The sequence below is a fragment of the Bacillus rossius genome, chromosome 6 (assembly GCF_032445375.1).
Source record: "Bacillus rossius redtenbacheri isolate Brsri chromosome 6, Brsri_v3, whole genome shotgun sequence".
NCBI lineage: Eukaryota > Metazoa > Arthropoda > Insecta > Phasmatodea > Bacillidae > Bacillus > Bacillus rossius.
In genome coordinates, this window is record NC_086334.1 from 24,708,892 (window position 1) to 24,732,733 (window position 23,842).

Below are 23,842 nucleotides of genomic sequence, written 5' to 3' on the forward strand. Positions count from 1 at the left end.
AAGGATAAATTGAAATACAAAATTTACATATATTACTTTAAATCTTAAATTTATTCATAAAAAACTATTGCTGCATAATAAGATAAATATTTTCGATCATAAAATGTTGCCGACACTTCATGCACTTTTCCAGATAATTTTTTTTTACTTCAGATAACACCGATATAAACAATATAATACCTTCATAACGTCCTTCAGAAACATCCTGTATCTATAGCACTGCAGTAAAATAACACTTATATAAGATTGGTAAACTATGATAAGGAACTAGGAGACAATTTAAAAATTAATCAGTGTTTAGGGGAGTTAGAGGGTGAAGCTTTGGGCCTCTCTCTGGATCAGCAAATGAATTAACATAAGGGTAGGGGGTTGAAAATGATGCTGTGATGGGTAGCCCCAGTCTCTCGTAGCTTCTCCTCAAACACCTCTGATTTGCATTGAAATCGCATTTACATTTTCCTATGGCTCTAAGGGACTCGTGTGGGCGGTGAATCACTGTAGGGGCAGGCATTTTACGCGAATAAATCTGAACGCTCATTTGACTGCAAACAAGGTGTACCAGCATCAGCGGTTTCTTCTTTTTGATTGGCGGGCCGTCTGCTAGAGAAGTTGTTGCCTTGTTTGACCGAGTCACTAAGGACGTTCTTGCTTCCCCACTGAATTGCTGTGATTGGTGTTGTAACAATCGACATGTACCTGGAAGAAATTCACCCAATAACGAAACACAGATGATGCTACAGTGTTTTAACTTATAACTAGAGACCGGAAAAATTCGCGAGTTCATTTCGCGATAGGCTAAAATAAAAAATAGTTATACCTCAGTGCTGCCTCTGCTATTTGCTCGCAACTCACCTGGATGACTCTGGGCCAATGAGAAACACCCAACCAAAGCTGTATCGAATCACAGGCTGCTACGTTGGGACGTCTCGCAAGACAGCAACCAATGAGTGGGTGACGTTTGACCGAGTGTACGTAGAACTATGGAGTTCATCCTACAGGTCGTTGAACCCGCGAATTTTTCCGGTCCCTACTTATGTATAACTAGAGCCACGGAATTTTCGCGCGTTCATTTAGTCGCAAGCTAGAATGCAAAACTTCCACACTGTCGCACTGTGTTCATGATTGGACCGCAGTTATCTGGACACGCCCCTCTACGACCGTGAGCCAACGATGTCCAGCTAGGAGAGAAGTAAGCGAATCAGGTAGTGCCAAATAACAAGGATAAAAATGTCCTCGCTAAGAAATCAACCAATGGGAAAGTAAACATGTGTCGAGCACACCTATAACTTTGAATTCTATACTGAGGCCAGGGGAATCCGCGAAATTTCAGGGACTCTGTGTATAACTAGAGACCCGGAAAATTCGCGGGTTCATTTCGTGTTATGCTAAAATGCAAATAATTATACATTAGTGCTGCTTCTGTCATTGTCATTGGTTCACTGTTAATCTGGAGGACTGAGGGCTAATTAGTAGAGACCTGCAAAATTCGCGGATTCAATGACCTCCAGGATAGACTCTACTACACTCTACACACTCGAACAAATGCCACCTGTTCATTGGCTTTTGACTTGTGAGTCGTCTCGACCGAGTGTCTGTGATTCGACACTTCTTTGAGCGCGAGTCTCTAATTGGCCCTCATTACTCCAGATTAATAGTGAACCAATTGCAGAAGCAGCGCTAGGGTATAATTATTTGAATTGTAGCATATCACGAAATGAATCCGCGAATTTGGCAGGTCTCTACTAATTAGAGACCCTCACCCATAGAAGTGTCGAATCACAGGCCACCTAGCCGAGACGACTCAGAAGTCAGCAGCCAACGAACAGTTGACATTTGCCCGAGTGCGTAGAGGATATTGGATTCTATCCTGGAGGTCATTGAACCCGCGAATTTTCCGGGTCTCTGTGTATAACTAATCTCGGAATCTTTTTCGCGAAATACGCATGGCCCTATGGAATCAGTCCTTCCCAGTGGAACGCCAGCACGTTGAGCACCTGGCGCAGTTGCAGCTGCAGCTGTCCGTGTCTCAGCGCGGGCGACGGCGCGGCTCGGCGAGGCGTCGACCCCGCGGCCACGCGCGGCACGCTCCGGCGCGCGGGTCGGCCCGTGACCTCGCCAGGGGAGTGGAGGGGGGAGCTGTCAGGCTGTCAGGACCGCTCGGCGGCGCTTCTTGCGCGCGGACCGTCACCCCTGACCGCCACGCGGCGCGGCGACCGTGACTCCCCTCCTTCTCCCTCTCCTTCCCTCCCCCCTGTCCCCTATCCCTTCCGACCCTCCTATCGCGGCACTCCGCAGAGCGACGAAGAAAACACTTCGCACTGCAATTGCGAGAGGTTTGCGGTAAGGTTAAAAAAAAAAATAATAAGACGTTATCAACACCCGAAATTAAATTTAAGTATGAAATTTACAAAAAAAAATTAATTTCAAAACAATCGATTTGCACATCAAAAAAATAATCTTGTCATGAGTACTAGTTGCACGATGAAAATGAATGTTTTCTTTGATTTTAAATACAGTAGTTACACACACATCATGTGCTTTTTTTAGAGATAAATTTTTTTGGGAGACTGGTAAAGCTCAAATTTCCTGAAGAAACACCGGTTTGAAAATCATCCAGAAATATCTTTGAAGAGCTAATGATTCTTCTGTAAATTTATGGCCACTGAATTTTTAGTGAAAGGTGTTTGTTATGTATTTGTGTATCTGTGTTAGTGAGGCGGGGTGATAAAGGAGAGACGTTCGCTGGTGCTTCTGGCGCGTTATCGCCTCTAAAGAGCGAGGTTCTGAACTGGCGCGCAGTCTTCTCGTCGTGCGTATGGAAACCTCAAGATTTGAGCGGTAGCCATAACATTTTAAAGCATATAACTGATGATAAAGATAAAGGTGTAATGCAAGTTCCTTGATTACTTTCTAGAATCTCTACTAAGGTTTCATGTCTTAAAAAAAACCGAAAACACGCATTTTAAACATTTTCACTCTCCTAAAAATATGATTTAATAACAAAATTATGGAAACAGAAATACTCACCTGCCTTCAGAATATTTTTTTAATGCTTTTCTTAAATGTATGTTTTTTTTCCTCTTCAAAAAACAGACAACCCCTAGGATATGTTGAGCAGTTTTCAAATCTCTCTGCACACAGTCTTTGACCAGGTATGCGAGGCCCTTAAATCCGGTATTATATGGGTTAGCACGTTCTGGAATCCGGCTAATTGAGGCGCTCGCGTTCAGATTTGTTCGGGTGCATTCCGAATGTTGACCTATACTGCGCTGCCGGCGATTTTAGTCGTCCAGAGTTTATCGTTACACAGAAATATGTTTTTGTACTTCCACAAAAATTTCCTTTTGAAACCAGTTGTCAAGAATTATTTTGTAATACAAGAAATATATTGTAAATTTTTAAAACACTTTGCTATCGTTATTTTTGCATATTTGAAATGTTTTTTTTTCTTTTTGGAAACAATATTGAATATTCCTTGTTGCGCTTACGGAAGTTGGAACATAATTTTATTTTTTAATTTATGTTTCAAAAAAGTACGGGTTTTTTAAACCATGGGAAAGATAATCAAATATTCGGTAATTATAAATGTGCGTTGTTAAAAGTGGAAATCTAATCACTAATCAGGGATTGGTTTGCAAATTACTTTAACTATTGGAAGTACTGGGACAACAAAGAGCATAAATGTCTGGACAAGAAGCTGAACCCAGTATTACTGCGAACGCTATTTTTTAGTGATAGAGTTGTTTTCATGTAAATGTACAAATTTACAAATATCTGTAATTTTACATAAATATTTTTATTCCATTTACAAATAAAAATTCCATTGTACAAATTATTTTATTTCAGGGGAATTCTTGGTTTTAAAAAAATCCTGAGAATTTACTCTTACGCTTTTATTAAACCTTATTGTTTTATAGGAATCAAGTTTCGGTGCACACAACCTTTGACACATGCAAATGTTCATTTAAACTCCAAAACTGTATTAAATACGTCAATTCCAATGTTCTGCTCACAGATAATTCCGGTGTTGGTACTAAAGTTTTGGAAACTTCTACCTTGAATCTGTTACACAATTGTTTTATTGACCTATCTCTGATCATTCTTCTTCGTGTGTTTTCGCTGTAAATATATTTATAAATGTTAGTATCATCTACAAAAACAATGACCGCTGGGAAAAAAATTAGCGAATTCTTTTATGACATACCAAATTTTAATCACCTAAACCTATTTTCTGCATCTTTGTTTGGCTCACACAACTTATGCAGCACTCAGCCACTGAAGAAGCATTGACACTTCAACAAATTCAGCAGCCAATCAAGAAAAAAGACGTCAGTCCGAGCATATAGAAGACTATGAAGTCTATCCTAAATGTAACAATAAATGTGCTGTTACGTGCCTCACGACAGTAAGTTCACAATTATTTCCATGGATTTTTTTTTCCGTTCTGAACTAGACGTACTCAAGCTTAGTTAAAGAGTTCATTTGTCTCTAACAAGGTCAAGCAAGGACTTTACATCATTTTTAACTTGGTTGCACATATTCTCGTCCTTGTTAGGGCCATGTATATTTTCGCGATAAGCGTTCGAGACTAGCCGAGAGTTAAAATACTGTAGCATCGTCTGCATTTCGTGTTTGGGTGAGTTTCTTTCCAGTATATGTCTACTGTTAGGACACCTATCACAGTATTCCAGTGCGGAATCAAACGCCTCCTGAGTGGCTCGGGCAAATAAGGCAATGGCTTCTCTCGCAGACGGCCACCAACTACAAGGAAGAAACCGCTGGCATGAGCATACAATAGTGCAGTCTAGTGGTGGTTCGGATTTTTTTCTCAAAGATTGCCTACCCCTACTGTTACTGGCTCATGCTCTTTCAGGGCGTGCCAAATGAAATATGAACACCAGGAGCGCACGCTGATATGTATTTTCGGTATAGGGGAAGGGGATAAAACCTACCTGCTTTCCTTTTGTTGGTGGCAATGATAGATTCTTTTAGGATAATGGGGGTAGAGGGATATTGTATCCCTTATCTTCCCCCTTCCTCCTTGGGTACGAACATGATGGTTACCAACCTGAAAAATTCGCGTCAGGAAACCGACTACAATGAAGATAGTTTGTATTTTAATTCACGCTGTCATTAATATATGGGCTGTTTGGCACTCCCTGAAATACTATAAGTAGATGCGGATAAATTCGTAGATTCATTTCGCGATAGGCTAAAATCAAAACAAGTTTACCTTCATTCTGTTTATTCGATTGGGCCCCAGTTTGGTTGGAATACTCTTAGCCAATGAAGAAACTTCGGAAAAGGAAGTATCGAATCACTGGCATCCTTGTTGACAGGGTAGCCAAATATCAGGTAGGTAATTGTCCGAGTTTGTAGAGAAGTGTGGAGTCTATGCTAGAGGTATTCGAAATCGCGAATTTTTCCTATGTTTAACAGTCAATAACAAAGTTGAAAAAATACTGTAACCCAGTCTTAAGTTGCTGAGCCTGTGAGTGCAATGCTTGTCAAAAATTCGCACTGTCTTATGTATGTAAAAAATGAGAACGGAGTCCAAGGTTGAGTTAGAAAATAAAATTTTACAATTTTCTGGATTTGGTGCAATCACTAAAGTACACGTGGTTCAAGTCAACCTTGCTCCTGAACGAATCCGCGAAAACCTTGAGCCTTTAATCATGTCAAAACCATGTCGCATAATACCAGGGCATTCAGAAGTGAAATCGCCCCAGTAATCTTCGGCAACGCACGCGAACTTAATGGGCGAAATGGCCGGCGATGGTGGCGGAACACGATAAGCTAATTGACGCCCAGAGGCGACCTTACCAAAAGGCAAACTCCTGGCAAGGTTTGAGCTGCAACAGCCACAGAGTGGCAGAATTTGACGACCAGGAACGCCTATACATCAATGGTCCAATTAAACCACCACCGCGAGGTCATATATCTGCGACTAAGTTTTGCACTCTATTGCGAGAAATTTCGCAGTCAACATTCGTTAATAGACACACGATTATTGCGCGCAATGATAGGGATCGAAAGACACCATGTTGGTCTCAAACAGTTTATATGCTTTGCAAATCGCTTATCCTTCAATACTTAAAATTGGGCTTCGTTAAGAAGCTATCACGCTTTAAAAGATCTTGCCTATAGGCGTTTCCTTATATTATATACTATGTTTTAATGAAGCCCAGACTTTTAAAGTAAACAATAAAATGAATTGTCAGGGGCATGTATTTTTCGTGAAAAGAGTTCAAGACTAGTTGAGAGATAAAATACTGTATCATCGTCTGTGTTTCGGGATTGGGTGAGTTTATTTCAAGTTAATGTCCACTGTTAGAACACCAATGACAGTACTCCAGTGCGGAAGCAAACGCTTCTGAGTGGCTCGGTCAAATAAGGCAATGGATTCTTTTGCAGACGGCCACCAATCACAAGAAAGAATCTTGTTGCAGTATAATAGGCGTTCAGATTTTATTTTTCGCAAATGCTTACCCCTAGAAACTGCTAAGACTGAAAAAATTTTCAAATCAAGATGACGTTTTTCAGTTCCTGTCTGTCCAGAACTGTGCGTTACCGTGTGACGTAAAGCCCTGCATGCACAGAAAAACAACTATTTATGTACTTTTACAAATGATTCCTGTGGAAACATGTTGCCAAGAAATTGTATTTAATACTGCAAGAAATATATTAAAACTTTGTACAAGAAATGGCTGTGGTTATTTTTGCATGTGTGAAATACGTTTTATCGAGATAGTACTGAGTATTTCATACTAAAATTGGCGCATAATATTGTATTTCAAATGAGGTTTCATTCAAGCATATATTTTTTTTAAACCATGGAAAAGATAATCGAATATATATCTAATAATTATTGATGTGCGCAGTAGTTATTACTGGAAAACTATTCAGGGAACGGTTTTCAAAAAACTTTAGACATTGGAGGAACTGGGTCAACACAAGGCATAAATGCCCGGGCAGTAATCCAAGCCCAGTATTACTGTACTGCTATAGTTGTTTTCATGAAAATTTACAAATTTACAAATATCTGTAATTTTACATGCATTCTTCTATTCTATTTATACACACATTCATGCAGTGTGTGTAAGCAAACATGAAGCGAGCCTAGTGGAGACGGCACAAGGACCGCCCGCTCGCTCTGTTCCCCGAAGGCATTCCCATCGCACGTCTCCTTCCCACGTCGCATTCCACGATGAATCACGTGGTGGCGTGAGCGCGGACCGTCGAATGCTCCCTGCGCGGCAGTAAAGCCCCCCTCGCGTCACTCGGCATTCCGCCGAGCCTGCTGGGAAAGGAAAGTGCAGATAGCCCGTCGTGAGTCACACCCCCTTCCCGGAGAAGGAGGGCTTTATTTTATTCCATTGCCGCCTTTTTTAGTGGCCAAGTTAAAGGCTACACGCCTTTTCTTACACACTACTCCACAAATCAACCTTTATGATTGTCTACAAAACGTTAATTCTACACTGGTGCAAGAAACTATAACACGAATTTTGGCATGTCAGTAGCAATTCTGATAGTTTGACTTACATCGTATTTTTTTTTTCTGATCTGAGTGAACTTGACCTGAGTGACGGCCTTTAGAATGCATTCGTTGATTAAAAAAAATCATCCAAGAAGGAAAGAAAAAATCACGAGTCCAATTACATCTAGAATGGACTTCGTAGTCTTTTTAATGATTCGGGCACGTTGCTAGTTCATCGATTGCTAGATACTGGAAAAATTCGCGGGATCGATGAACTCCAGGATAGACTCCACGATCTTCTGCATACTCGAGAAACGTCACCTGAACTTTGGCTGCTGACTTGTGATTCGATATTTCTTTGAATGATGGTCTCTAATTGGCACACAGTCCTCCAGATTTAACGTGAAGCAATAGCAAAAACAGCACAAGGATATAATTATTTGAATTTAAGCATATCACGAAATGAATCCGCGAATTTTTCCAGTCTCTATCGATTGCTCACACAAGAGATTCAATATATTTTATTTTTTGAGGATTTTTAATTGACTCACAGAGTCCTCGATATCAAATAAGAGCCAATTGGGAACATAAAAAGGTAAACGTGTTTTAGTTTTAACCTAACGAGAATACGAACATGGCTACAAACACAAATGTAGGTATTATTAGAACTTTACCAAACACTCGTGGAATACAAAATTGGAAAATCGAATATGTAAGATATTTATTTTGCTAGCAAAATAATTTGTTATGATATCTATTTCAAAAGAAAGACAAAATAAATTTTCATACATGGCTAATTGAGGATTTAATTTATTCAAAATTATCTGGCGAAATTTTAAAGTGCATTTAGAAAGTTCTAATGACATTTTTAGACGTACTATATCTCGGGTTTCCTCGTTTTGGTTTTTGAAATTCGCGGGAACTTTTATCACGAAGCACTTAGACGGTATATTTAATGGATCAAACAAATTACAATTACGCAAAGAGGTTTTTGTTGTTATAGTTTTCAATATAATTAAGTTGACAGGAACTTCATCATTATTTTAAGCTCCAACAGGAAAATTAATTTTTATAATGTTTTTTAGAATTTAATATCTGCGTGTAGAACCAAAAGGGAAGTCCTGAGTTTTGAATTCAACAGAGCGTATATATTTAGGTGCAAAATTTGAAAACTCTATGTTGACGCGAGATTATAAAAATGTAATTTAGATGCAGACTGTGAGGTAAGATATGCTTTAAAACAATTTTTTAGACACAGGCATTTTTCGGGAAAAATTTGAAAGCTTATTAGACTGCAACAAGGTATACCTGCACCAGCGGTTTATTCCTTGTGATTGGCGGCCGTCAGAGAGAGGTTACCGTATTTCATCGAGCCACTGAGGACGCGTTTGCTTCCGCAACTGAATTACTGTGATTGGTGCGCTGACAAGTGTACATGTACCCTAAAGAAACTCACCCAACACCGAAACACAGACGATGCTACAATGTTTTAACTTTCAGGTAGTCTTGGAATCTTTTCGCGAAATGTGCATGTCCCTAGACATAAACCATTGCAACTGCTGTCAAATGTTAAATGCATATGCAGCGCAGAGGATTCCGTAGGCATACAACAACGAGACAGTAAACGAGTACAAGACGAGTAAATACAAACAACAGCGTTGTGCAACACAGCGACAAACAGACGAAACCAACGATGTACTGAACAGATAATCTGAAGGAAAAAAATATATGTCCATAATAATTGTTTTAATTCCATCTTCCTCATTGCGAGAATCGTTTAAAGAACGGTAGCATATGTATAGATATTACGTAGAGACCTGCAAAATTCGCGGTTTCGATGGCCTTCAGGATAGACTGCACATTCTCCTGTACACTCGGGCAAATAACGCAAGTTCATTGGTTGTTGACTTGTAAGTCGTCTCAGCTGGTTTGTCTGTGATTCGATCCTTCTTTGCTTGAGGGTTTATAATTGGATGAGATTCGCCAAGATGAACAGTTAGCCAATAGCAAAATTATATAAGAGGTATATGTGTTTGAATTCTAGCCTATCACCGAATGAATCCGCGAATTTTGCAGGTCTCTAGATATTAGTATCATTTAATTGATTACGGCGAATTTATTATGAGGTGATTTTGTAGAGACTAAATAATACTAATTGCTATCCATAGTAATATATCATTAATTCGAATGATTCGGAAAAACTGCTCGTGGATGCCCCTGCCCAGCTTACCCACGTAAGAACGAGCATGTCTCAAGAAGGTGCTTCCACTGAGAACGGCTTCGCCTTGTGCGGGAACGCCGCCGAGCAAATTCACAGTCAGTCGTTTGCCGCCCGTCAACTAGCAGCTGCCACCGGCCGTGCAAAACACCTGCCGCGACGGGTTTTCGTGCATTTTTTTTCTTTTTTCCTTTTTTGCAATGTCCAAAGTTGCTCTGAGGCAGGCTGAAGTGTTTATGAATTGGTTGTGCCCCGCAAGCGAGGCCATCGCTAAGTGTTCGTGTTAAGGTAGCCGTTCAGATACGCGGGCCGATTATGGAGTTGGCCTAATTGCCACCATTTTGTTGGAAACACTCGCATCTGCATGGGACATCCGCAGTCTAGCCTTAGATGTGCACAAAATACCCCCATGTCCGCTGATGGCTTAGACGCCTCGGTTAAATTAAAATTTTCAAAAATTTAGTGGTCCGTATTAGGCGTACACAGTCGGCTAGTATTCGAACGGTCACAACTAGGTTAATGCACTAAGAATAAACGTAGTAATCCGCAAACTCCGCGCTCTTATTTGGCGATAGTTTAGTTGCAAATGTTTGTACCCTTGAATGACTCGTCATTTAAGCACGGGTTATTCGACGTGCCACGAAGGACTAAAATAAAATTGCAGACACCTTAAAAATTTTTTTTTATCAAAACATGTCCGACCCGGAGAAAAGGAGAATTGTGACCATAGCCATTGAACACGTGACATCGACTTGATCATGCACCACACGTTTGTGAAGTGTAACCTAGCACAAGAAAATAAAGCTAATTTTGAATGGTTTAAGGAGTAGTACATAACAGTATTAACTGTTCCAGGGCGCGGATTTGGATTTTCGTCCGCCATCTAGGATTACCTTGACCCTTGACCTTGACACTGATCCCGGCCACCATCTAGGTTGAACTTGAACTTTGATCTTGACATTGACCCCAGACGCCATATTGTATGACCTTGACCCATGAAACCAATTAAAATCCGCCATATTGGATTCTAGAACTTTCTTCCATTTTGGATTACAGAACCTTCAACTGGACTATGACGTCACATCGGCCATCTTCAGTTTAGTACTTTCCATCATTTTGAGTTACACCATTTTGAATTATGACGTCACATCTTCAATTTGGAAAATCCGTAAATAATATCCAAAATAAAATCTGAAGAAATTTTAAACTTTATAAAAATATTAAAATACTTGTTAGTAAAATTTTAATACTGCGCTTCAACACCCAGAGGCGGCCGACTTGGATCTGCTTTCGAAACCCAGCGGATCCGCCGAGCACTGGTGGCTGTGGTAATGGAGCAGGGACGCGCGCGGTGGCCGGACACCGGGGCCGCTCGCAGCTGCCGGCGAGCGCGGGGGGCCTTGTCGGGACCCGCATGGAGGCGACCTTGGCCCCGAGGCAAATTATTCCCCCCCTGCGATGCTATCTGGGAGGAAGCAGGTGCTCCACGCTCCCGGACCGAACATTACCATGACAATGTTCCCGCCCACCCTGCCTCGCGGCCGGCACAAGCTGTCCTATGGCCGTCGTCCGGCCTCCTCGCGAAGACCACCAGAGACCGTGGCGTCTGAAGAGACTGGAAGCTCAACGCGTGTTTTCTCTACCCGCACGCACAATCGCCGATCACACTGCCCTCTACGAATCTACAAGTGAAGTAACGTGATCGAAAGTGCGTGACGATAGAATGTATCAGAAAAAAAATCTGGTGTCAACGGTATTTTTTTTTAAAGCTCGAACGGAGTCACTAGATAACTATCAATCTCGCATAGTAGAGTAACAATAAACGTCGCAAGACTTGTTTATTACCACAATGCTCGATACAATTTCAGAATGCTGAAATGGGTTGTTTTTTTTTCGGTATATAAAATAGATCTTCTTTAAATTATGGACTGTATGATACCTGCTAATTTAATTTTCTTCGGTTATTGTAGAAGTGATCTTGCAGTAACACATTACAGTAAAAAAAAACGCATTTAACAAACAATAATATTAAATAATAATTTACATTTTACTACTATTTATTATTTAATTCATATTTTTGATTCCGTCTTAAAATTTCCAATTGTTATTTAACTATAGCTATCAACGCTCTCTGTGAATTTACAAAAGAACCAGCTAGCTATAGCAGCGCTATTCTATCGTGTCAGTTCCAAACACTTGTTGGGTACATATCGGGCTGAATGAGCTGGCACCCGCGGAAGACCACAGTCGTCACCGGGTGGGGCGGGGTGACGACGAAGTGCTCTCCACTCACGTTCTGGAAGACCCGAGTTCGAATCCCGGGTACTTGCGTCCTAGTCTTCGGTATTCCGCCGCTTCCCCCTGAACTCACCTCCGGCAGATAAATACAGGGATAGTTCCTTGTTTTATGCCGTGGGCGATCCCTCCTCAGGTTTTACCAACTTGTATAGTGTTCGTCTCTTTCTAACGTATCAATTTTCCGTTGTATATATGTGTGACTGTGTACATACGACGCCTGTAGATGAGATGGTGATAATTATAATGATGATATGTAATGAACGGCGGCGATGATGATAATTATAATAATTATAATACAATCATCTTGCGCCGCGAGCCCGTTATTTACTTTACGGACGGAGGACAAATTTTGTTTATTGATGTCAGCGTGTCAACGAAAAAAAAAAACGAAATGACGAACACGTAATTAAACAAACCTCAGCACTTTCTATCCGGGTCAGTTTCGAAACGAAACGCCCTTTTAATTAATTTATTTTTTATCCACGACCTACATAATGCTGGTCCAAAACGCAGCGAGGCTATCACGCATGATTAGCTCGCACAACAGTCGCGCCGAAATTTGAAAGAGGAGAAAGCCCACGCACAGGCAGAGACGATGAATTTTCCGCGAATATGGATTTGTGTGAGAAGATGGTTTAGCCAAAACAATGCCATTGCCACCGTTCAAGATAATCATTGTCGTTCTACAACTCGACGTTTCAGGTCTCGCCGGCTGAAACAAGCGCGGGAAGAGTTTCTGTCGACGAATCAGGGCCAGCAATTAATATAAATAATGATGTTCAACGTGAATAATGAGAATTAAAGGCAAACAAACCGCCAAGATTTCCCGCGATAAACAAAAAATGTAACAATTTTTTTTAGTATCACCGGAACACCTGAAAATACGTAGAAATCCCAGTTCGCACACTGTAAATTTTCATTGTAAATGTAACAGAAAGAGTAATTTTGAATCACATATATTTGTAAATTCGTACATTTACATGAAAACATCTGTATCGATACAAAGTTAGTGTTTGCAGTAATAACTGGGTTCGGACTCTTACCAGGGCATTTGTGTTTTGTGTTATCCCAGTACCTTTAATAGTTCAAGTTGATTGTAAACCGTTCCCTGAATAGCTTTCCAGTTCTAATTGCGCTCATATTAAGAATAATAAAACAAAATAAAGACCAACAGTTGAACATTCGATTACATGTTCCAAGGTTTAAAAAAAGAATAATGATTGAATTAAACATCAATTAGACTCAAAAAAATTATGCGCCAATACTCAGTATTATTTCGGATAACGTAATTCTTCATTGTATTGAAAAATAAGCATAGCCATGTGTAGAGAGAGACCTGTAAAATTCGCTGTTTCATTTCGCGATAGGATAGAGTCCAAATACTTTTGACATTATTTTGCTTCAGTGATTGGGCCACAGTTTATCTGAAAGGACTCTGTGTCATTGAAAGATCTTTAACAGAAGAATTAGCGAATCACGATCATTCCAGTCAACAGGTGTTACGAGTCGGTAACGAATCAGCAGATATACCTCATTTGCACGAGTGCATAGAGGATCATGGAGTCTATATCCTTTAAGGATTTGAAATCGTGAATTTTTCCGGTCTCTAGCCATGCGTTGTACAAATTGACAGTGTCTTTCTTGTAGTATTACAAACTATTTCTTGGCATATGATTTCGAAAGGAACTTTTATTTAAAAAAAATGTCAGTATGCATTTGGCGCTATGTGTCGGGGGCCCCGTCGCTTGACGGATGTCGGCGGGAGGTGAGTCAGCGCCCCCTCCGACCAGGAGGTGTCCTGGAAAGACAGGACTTTCCCGCCGCGGGCCGGGGGGAACACGCCCCCGATGGTCGCCGGCGCGTGTCCCGGATCCTGCCCCCGTGGTAGCCCGTGGCCACGCCCCTTCCCGACCCGACACCGCACCGTCCTCGCCCGGGGTCAACCCCCGGTACAAACCGGTCATGTGTCGTTTTGCCTAAAGGCGTTTGGCCTAATTTTAGGCAAAACGCCGTTATGCAAATCGCCGTCAGGCAGAACTCCGTTAGGGAAAACGCCATTAGGGAAATAGCCGTTAGGCAAATCGCCGTCAGGCAGAACTCCGTTAGGGAAAACGCCGTTAGGCAAATAGCCGTTAGGCAAATCGCCGTCAGGCAGAACTCCGTTAAGGAAAACGCCATTAGGGAAATAGCCGTTAGGCAAATCGCCGTCAGGCAGAACTCCGTTAGGGAAAACGCCGTTAGGCAAATAGCCGTTAGGCAAATCGCCGTCAGGCAGAACTCCGTTAGGGAAAACGCCGTTAGGCAAATAGCCGTTAGGCAAATCGCCGTTAGGCAGAACTCCGTTAGGGAAAACGCCGTTAGGCAAATAGCCGTTAGGCAAATCGCCGTTAGGCAAAACGCCGTTAGGCAAATCGCAGTTAGGCAAAACGCCTTTAGGCGAAATGACTTTAGGCAAATCGCCGTAACGAATTCATGTTTAGGCAAACCGCCGTTAGGCAAATCGCCTGTTACTCTACAAACCGACCCCCGGGGGAGAAACCCTTCCACGCTTCCTGCTCGGCGACACACCCGCGGCTGTGGCGACCGGGGGAAGGGCGGAGTCTTTATCCCAAGTGGGGGGGGGGGGGGGGGGCACAGTTTTTGCGTCGTTTGAAAATGCGGCCGGTATCACGCTATGCATTTCTGCCGCTGCGGCAGAAACTTCCGCAGCTTTTGATGTGACAACGTCTTATAAATCGATGAATGCCGGCTGCACGCACGAAAAAGGATGACTCGTTGTCCCGTTACGCTTTGTCCCGTTACGCTCATTGTACGCTTGCGCCGCATCTATCTCTCTTCCACTCGATTGGAACAACCATCGATTTGACTTTTTCGAGGCACATTAAACTTGAAACGCTCCCATTCGTTTCCTACTTTTCCTATCATCGTCCTATCCTTAACAGAATAACACAGATTGGAAGAAGTTAAATAGCAAACATGTATAAAAGTTATAGTTAAAATTATCTCTTCGTTAAAGTAATAAACATATTTGACTTAATGAGTGCATATAAAAGTAAATTTATCAATTAAATTGTTGATTTCTTTCCACTCCTTCTTTGTATCCATACAAAATAGTGATAATTCAATAAAAATTATTCAATTTTATTCATAAAAGTATGAAATCATGTCATTAATGTTTTGTTATGACGTTGTCACGTTAAACTATCGTCCGTAAACCGACTTTACAGACAACCAATTTTTTTTTTTGCGGAATACTCTTATTTGTTATTTATTTACTGACTCAGTGGCGAAGTCCACGATCGCACGTGGGAGAAGCCAAAGGAGGAGTCACCGCTAACCTTGTGTGCGCTGCTCGGACTGTTTGCTTACCCGGTAGAGACCGGACACATTCGCAGATTATTTTTTTGCTATGGGTTGTTATGCAAACCCTTTTTTTTTACCTTTATGCTACTTCAGTTATCAGACCACAGTTCATCTGAAGGACTCTGAGCCAATGCAAAAAAAAATCGGGTCGTTTAATTATGTACGCTCGTTAGAAGGTGGTAAAAAAAACTTATTTTGCATGCAAATAATTAACAGAAATAAATTAATAAAAGAACTGGAGAGATATTATAAATACGGGTGGTAAAGTATAAATTCATCAAATTAAAAAAACATATATATTCAGGATTAAATATGAAAATAAACAATTGAATCAATAAATAATTTAGTAAAATATTCCATTTAAATTTTAATTAGTAATGAAATAAAATAAATAGGTATGCTGAATGTTTACTATAATTTATTATTTTTATTGTTTATTAAATAATAAATAAGTAGAGACCTGCAAAATTCGCGAATTCATTTCGTGATATGCTACAATTAAAATAATTATACCTTAGCGCTGCTTCTGCATTTGGTTCACTGTTAATCTGGAGTAATGAGGGCCAATTAGAGACTCGCGCTCAAAGAATTGTCGAATCACAGACACTCGGTCGAGAAGACTCACAAGTCAGCAGCTAATGAACAGGTGGCATTTACCCGAGTGTGTAGAGTGTAGTATAGTATATCCTGGAGGTCATTGAATCCGCGAATTTTGCAGGTCTCTATAAATAAGTTATAATGGAAATATATTATACATTCGGCAACATAACCACACTTATATAAATACACTTAAAATACACATTTAAAATTTTATAAACACAATTTCTATCACCTATATTACAATAAATCATTGTTTTTTTATTATAAGGACCAGTATTCAATATCAATCACCAAAGTATAAGATTTAAAAGCACATATATAATTTTTATTTGTATATCACCTTCTTTTTTCATCCAGTGAAAATCGTTGTATGGTGCGCGTGAATCGTAAAAATTCATGCTCTTCATTTATTCATAACGCGCCTGAAAAAGTATAACTAAAAAAAATATTCAACAAAAATAATGATATACAAGCACCTCATCTAACAGCTCTTGCGAGTCAGAGACAAATAAATGAGTAGCGACTGGAAAAATTCGCGGGTTCAATGACCTCCAGGATAGACTCCACGATCCTCTGAATACTCGGGCAAACATCGCCTGTCCATTGGCTGCAGACTTTTGAAGCGTACGAACTGGGCAGCTTGTTATTCGATACTTCTTTGATTGAGGATCTCTTATTGGCCCATAGTCCTCCGGATTAAACGTGAACAAATAGCAGAAGCAGCACAAAGGTATAATTATTTGAATTTTAGCATATTACGAAATAAAATCCTCGAATTTTTCCGGTCTCTACAAATGAGCAGTTTGTATTTGCCCGAGTACATAGAGTATTGTTGAGTCTATCCTAGAGGTCATTGAAACCTCGAATTTTTTTCCAGTCCCTATTAATCAGACAACAGTTGCGACACAAGTGTGCCGCAAACTGCATCGTCAACAAGGCAGATGCGGGCCTCGTGGTCCATATGTCTGAACTAGGTGTCGAACCAAGGGCCCACTTAGAGTTCCAGGCTGCGGAATGCGCCCTCTACTTCTATGCGTAGAGATCGGAAAAATTCGCGGTTTCGATGCCCTTCAGGATAGATTGCACAGTCCTGTGTATATTCGGGTAGATAACGCTAGTTCATTGGCTGCTTAGTTGCTTAGTTGCTTAGTCTCAACTGGTTTTTCTGAAAATCGATCCGTCTTTGGTTGAGGTTCTCTCATTGGTCCAGAGTCGTCCAGAGGAACAGTAGTGACCCAGTAGCAATGACAGCTTAAAAGATAATTTATATTAGAATTCTAGACTATCGCGAAATGAATCCGCGAATTTTTACGGTCTCTTTTTTATGTGCGAAAGTAAAGAATTAGGAGATTCCGTGACATTGAGAATGGTTGAAATATGGTTGGCAGGCAGGGCTGCAGCCGGGGCTCGAACCAGCGATACGCCGAGGGCAAATGAAGATCAACTTGCAATAACATTTAATAAATGAGTATTGGAAACATGGGCTCGAATCCCCGTGGAATCAGCTGTCTGCCGCGGCGCTCTAATTGCCATAGTTTTCAGTCGAGTTCTTCAGGAGTGCCGCCCCAGCCTTTGTAGGACGTGTTTGTTATCTGCAACGGGCCGTGCTCGCGGCTCGTCCAATCAGCGCGCTCCGCGTCACCTCGGACCCAGGTGCGGCGCGCGCACTGCAAACAAGGACGAACCCTCCCCTCCTCCTCCTCCCCCCCCCCCCCCGGCAACTACCCTCCACCCCGAACGAGTGAGTGTGTACTCGCCGACGTCCCATTAGTCAGCACCTGGTGCGGACACAGAGTACCCACGCGCGCAGAAGTGGAACTGCGAACTCCCAGACTTTACGTACAGCTGAATCAATCAAATGGGCAGGCAGTACCACAAAGCTAGGGCGTAAATCCCGGAAAGGGGGTGGGGCAGGCCCCTGAAATTTTGAAGCCCCTCGCTGAGGGGTGCCCACTTACTTGTGCTTTCAAAACCACGACTGTGAAACAGGGGTTGGTGAACGTAAACGTCAAAATTGTGTTTAATGGGAAACTTCCTGCATATTTTAGGTTTTATGCTTATTGCGTTCACCTAGGCCAAAATATGGGCAGTAACAACATACAAGCACCCTATCCAGAGATGACTTGTCGGTTAAACCCACGCGCAAAACCTTCGGGCTGCCCCCCCCCCCCCCTCTCTTTTCTCTCCCAACGAATCATACCGAATAGTACCCCTGCCACAAACTAATGAATTTAGTGTCCTACAAAATTTTCATTTTTTATATTAGGAGACAGTCTAAAACGCAAACTGATGTATGTATTAAATGGTTCTAACAATTGTTCGTGGGTTATTTGTAGAGCCACGGAATTTTCGCGGATTCATTTAGTTGCAAGCTAGAATACAAACCTCCACACTGTCGCACTGTGTTCATGATTGGACCGCAGTTATCTGGACACGCCCCTCTACAACCGTGAGCCAACGATGTCCAGCTAGGAGAGAAGTAAGCGAATCAGGTAGTGCCAAATAACAGGGATAAAAATGCTCTCGCTATGAAATCAACCAATGGGAAAGTAAACATGGGTCGAGCACACCTATAACTTTGAATTCTATCCTGAGGCCAGAGGAATCCGCGAAATTTCCGGGACTCTAGTTATTTTTAAAGGCATGTATTTCTCGTGAATGACTGCGGTAATGTATGCCCGTGTAAACGATTGTTTGTTTGTTTGTGATTGGCGGCCGTCTGCAAAGCGAATCCATCGATCGCCCTGTTTGGCCGGGCCATTCAGGACGCGTTTGCTTTCCGCACTAGATGGCTGTGATTGGTGTGCTGACAGTAGACGTGTACCTGGAATAATTCCAGCCAACCACGGAACACAGATAATGCTACCAGTTTTTAACATACAGCGGGTCTGGAAATCTTTTTGCGAAAGTACATGGCCATAGTTATTTGTCACGCCCTAAAGTACTAGAAGTAAGTAAGTAATAATCTTGAAAGCAAAGAGTAACACAGTAGTACAGGGGTGGAAGAGGGGTGTCAATGAGGCAGCAGCCAATATTATAATTAGAGTCCCGGAAATTTCGCAGATTACTCTGGCCTCAGGATAGAATTCAAAGTTATAGGTGTGCTCGACCCATGTTTACTTTCCCATTGGTTGATTTCTTAGCGAGAACATTTTTATCCTTGTTATTTGGCACTACCTGATTCGCTTAATTCTCTCCTAGCTGGACATCGTTGGCTCACGGTCGTAGAAGGGCGTGTCCAGATAACTACGGTCCAATCATGAACACAGTGCGACAGTGTGGAGGTTTGCATTCTAGCTTGCGACTAAATGAATGTGCGAAAATTCCGTGGCTCTAATTATAACCATACCTTTGAGATTATATAAAACAAGTGTGTGAAGTTAGAGTTAACCCTTTTGCTAGAAAATAACGCAATTTTTGCAGGTCTATACTGATGATATGATGTAGACCGATTCTCATCTTGTGCTCACGAGCCATCACTGACCTACGGTCAGTTATCGAACTGCCGAAATCGACTAATGTAAACGTCGACTTGTGCGTATCACCAATGATAAATTCGGACCAAAAAAAAAGCGCGCTGTTGTTTGAAATTTCTTGGTCCGCTGTCATATTTTTAATCCAAGTATAGCGGTGCGTGGCTATACTAATTGCATTCGGTGGAGTTGGTTTTAGAGGTTTCCCAGAATAGCTGTTGATGTCAGATTTGCGTTAGTTAACGACGCAGCTTCGATGAGATGGATTTGGATTTTTAGGTTTTCGCTAGTTTTAGAATTTTACGAAGAATATGTTTAAAAGTGTGACGATGGAAATTACAGTTTCATGCATTATCCAGCAGGTTCTTCGAGTGAGTAGCCACAATTATATCAGTCAAACAAAACATAATAATAATAATATTGGACTCTTGTCACTGTCGTTTGAAACATATCATAAAGTGTGTGCCATTCATCTAGAAATAAAATGTGAAATTAAGCATTATTCTTAATGCTTTTAAAGCGAAACATTCGTTAAAATTGCCCCAAAAAAGTACAATCACACTAAAGTTACGCAACAATGAAAAAAGCTAACGGGAGGAGGGAAAATAAAAAAAGTTTCTCGATTAATTCATTGATCTGTAGTTGCAGTTTACTCTATATTGGTTGGCACACCGTAAAAATTTATTTTTGTAACAAATCATGTAAATAATTGGCAAAATATTTGTATGAAAATTTTTTGCACGAAACATTTGAAACAATTGTTTAAAAAATAATTGGCAACAAATAACATCATGTTATTTGATAATCCATTGGAGGCCAGCACATAATTAAATACACTCATATGTTTTAGACTGAATAAATTTATTTTTTAAACCCGTATGATTTGAATGATAAAGGCGCTTAGCCGAACATGCTGTCGGGAAAATTCCTACCTACTTTTCCTTCCCATATTTCCTCTGGAGAGTGTGAAATTATTTTCTCGTAAAAAAAAAAACCTTTTTAATGTCGCGAGCATAGGCAGGCTGACAACGCCGTATTTAAATATCTCGCTGCCTCATCTCCGCTGAGAGGAGAGGTCGGACTTTTAATGGATGCACCCTCACTCACCACGTGTCTGTCCTCCTACCCCCTCCCCCATTTTTTTTAAAGCTCGCCCTTCAGGGGCCTACACTAATTAATGATCCGCTCCAAAGGCTACAGTTTCTACCCCGTCCCCGCTCCCCAGGCAAAGTCATCCCTCCTGAACCCTGGGTTTTGTTCACTTTCCCTGTCGTTATCTACCACAATTTCGGCGGTTGGAGAGGACGAAATAAATTTTTTTTCCCCTCATCTGCCTGTGCGCACTTTTTATTTAGTTCGGTTGGAGAGGTTACTAATGTATTCAACACCACGGAAATCCGCCTGCCTCCTACAACTCCAACCACCCCCCCTCCCCTCGTAAACCTCCAGGGGGTATGAGAGGCAACGTCAGCTACCACGAGTGGCGTTGAGAGAGCGCACGTGCGTGTGTGTGTGTGTGTGTGCGTGTGGCTGTTCCTCTGAATGTGGTTTGTTTGCCGTTGTCGAGGTTTCTCATTCCTGCTCTTTGCGTATCTTTCCGCCGCGTGTCAAAATTAACACTTCAACGTGGACTGTAATTTTTTTTGTAACTGGAACTGACGTATTTATGTAAAATGACAGACATTTTTAAATTTGTAGGTGTTTTTATTTGAAAGCAATTGCATTGTTACAAAAAATGTTGGCAGTAATACTGTTGTCCCAGTACCTACATTAGTTAAAATTATTTATAAGTCGTACCATTAATATCATTAGTATTAACTGAGCAAGGTAATGAGTCCAAAAAATACCCAAATAAAGTACAATTGTTTAACATTCGATTATCTTTTCCATGTTTTAAAATGTTATACTTGTACAAAAAATTTAAAAAATTTTTTTTAAAATAATGAGCCAATTTTTGTAAACGGAACAAAAAATATGCAGTATTATTTTCAAAAACGTATTTAATTTATGCAAAACTAGCCATAGTAAAATGTTGTACAAAGGTACAATATTTTTCTTTTAGTATTAAGAACTATTACTTGGAAATTGGTTTCCAAAATAATTTTTTGTAAAAGTATGGTTGCTAAATTGTTCTATTTCTAAAATTTCATGTTTTTGCTCATGATTTTAAATACATACATAATAAAATTATATTCAATTGTTAGTAAAATACTGTTTCAGCTACTAAAAAAAATCACTATTCCGTTTTATTTATGAACTTCAAGGTAAACTTTTATGTCAGTCCTAGCATGTTCTGAAAGCATGAACTCATGCGGTATACAGTTTAGGTTAACCATTTGTACGTAAATTTCGTCTTCAAACTATCAAACTCTTTACTTTATGTAAATCATCAATTCAATTAATAACAAATAGATTTTCCCAAAACCCTGTAAACTTGTGTTTGTATGGTCTTGAAAAAATTTTTATTTTTATTGATTTACTGAATTTCATACTAAAAATAGAGTATTTTAAAACGAGCTGTTAATCCATAACTGTGTACCGCGTGGTTTCACGCCAGCTGTACATTCTAGGATAGACATAAAAATATGCCTTTAAGTTAAAATTATTTAAAATATTTTATAAGGTTTATGAATAATGTTCACAAACATTAAATACTAGATGGAAAAATAAAATTAAGAAACCACTTCTTTTAACTTGGAAATTTCGCACGCCTCTCTTCTTCCACCTCCTTTCCCGTGGAGGAGTTGTGGATGGGGGGGGGGGGGGGGGAGGGGGGGTCCTAAAAGTGCCCAAGGAAACATGCCGACGTTCCGTTAAGTAAATTTCATTTTCTTGGGACGGCGTTGTTGCGGCGGACGGAACGGGTCCCCGACCACTCGTAAAAACACGGCGCCCCGTCAACTAGTCCTGCGCCCTCGCGCCGCGCGAGATTAGTTGCGCTCCCCCTCCCCTTCCCTCATTCCTCATGTGGTACTATAGCAGAAACCCCCCCACTCCCCATCTTCCCTTACACGTCTTCCTTTTCCTTCTCACCTCATGCGCTCGTAAAAAGAAGCGAAAAGATGACGTGTCCTTTTTTTTATTTTTTTATTTTTTTTTATTCGCGCGCGCACATATTCGTACGGACGGCTGAGCACGCGCGCAGCTGCTGCCCTGGCTTCGCGACACCTGTCCGTCGCTGCTTTTTTTCTTCCTTCTTCCTCCCCTCTCTCTCTCTCTCTCTCTCTCTCTCTCTTTCCTTCCTCGCCCTTGGGCCGCGGCGTCTCGTCTTGCGAGGTCGGCGAGGTCGGCGAGGTCGGCGCACACACGCAGACGCGGGGGACGACTCCAAGGAAGGCAGCGGAGTCGGTCCTGCAAGGAACCACGCGCAGAAATTTAAAAATCTACCCGCTTACATCAGGTTCCTATTGGAAAACAGCCTGCCGAGAAATATATCGTAAAGCTACGAGAAAGATGTTGTAACTTTGCAGGGCCGGCGCGTCCATATAGGCGAACTAGGCAACCGCCTAGGGCGCCAAGTAGCTGGGGGCGGCGCAGCACGATACATAATAGCTGATATAATATGTTTAACGATTATTGAAACTAGATGAAAATGGATTTTTGTAACAGTTTGGAATGTTTATATTGATATAAGTAATTGTTTAAAGTCCACAGTGACCTGCTTATGATTTGTAATAAGTAAAAAGTAAAAAAAAAAAAGAACACAAGTCTGCTTACAGTTGATTTTTGACAAAATCTTAGGCTTACGTGATGTATTTTGAGGCAAGGAAAATTTTTTTTGTGGTGTCCTGCCAAGGGGGGGGGGGGGGGGGGGGCATTAAGGTTTTTCACCTAGGGCGCCAATTTACCTTGCACCGGCCCTGTAACTTTGTACAACACATAGCTATGTTTTTTGGTTTTTTTTTTTTGCCTACACGAAGCACATATTTCTTCCCCTCGAGGTAATACTGAGTATTTCTTACGAAAATTGGCGCATAATTTTGTATTTTAATTGATGCATCATTCAAGTATATACACTTTTTAAACCGTGGAAAAATGAACTTCGACTTGATTTTGTTCTATTATGGTTATTAATTGTGCTCAGCAAATACTGGAAAGCTATTCAGGGAATGGTTTACAAATAACATGTAAATATATATGAGGTACTCGGACACAAAAATATATATTTTTTTAAGAGTGGGGAAAATCTATTTCGTAAGGATGGCCCAATCAATTTTATCCAGTTTTATTTTATAGTAATATTTACATTACTAATTAAAAATGCCACACTTGATGTCTGTTCACAAATCACTTCACTAAGTATGTGTCAAGTCCACATTTCACACTCCTCAATGGAGCTAGGCCCAACAGCAGCGATCAGTTGAGAATATTTTCTATCATCTGCAGAACTCAGCGAAATATTCTATCAAAAAC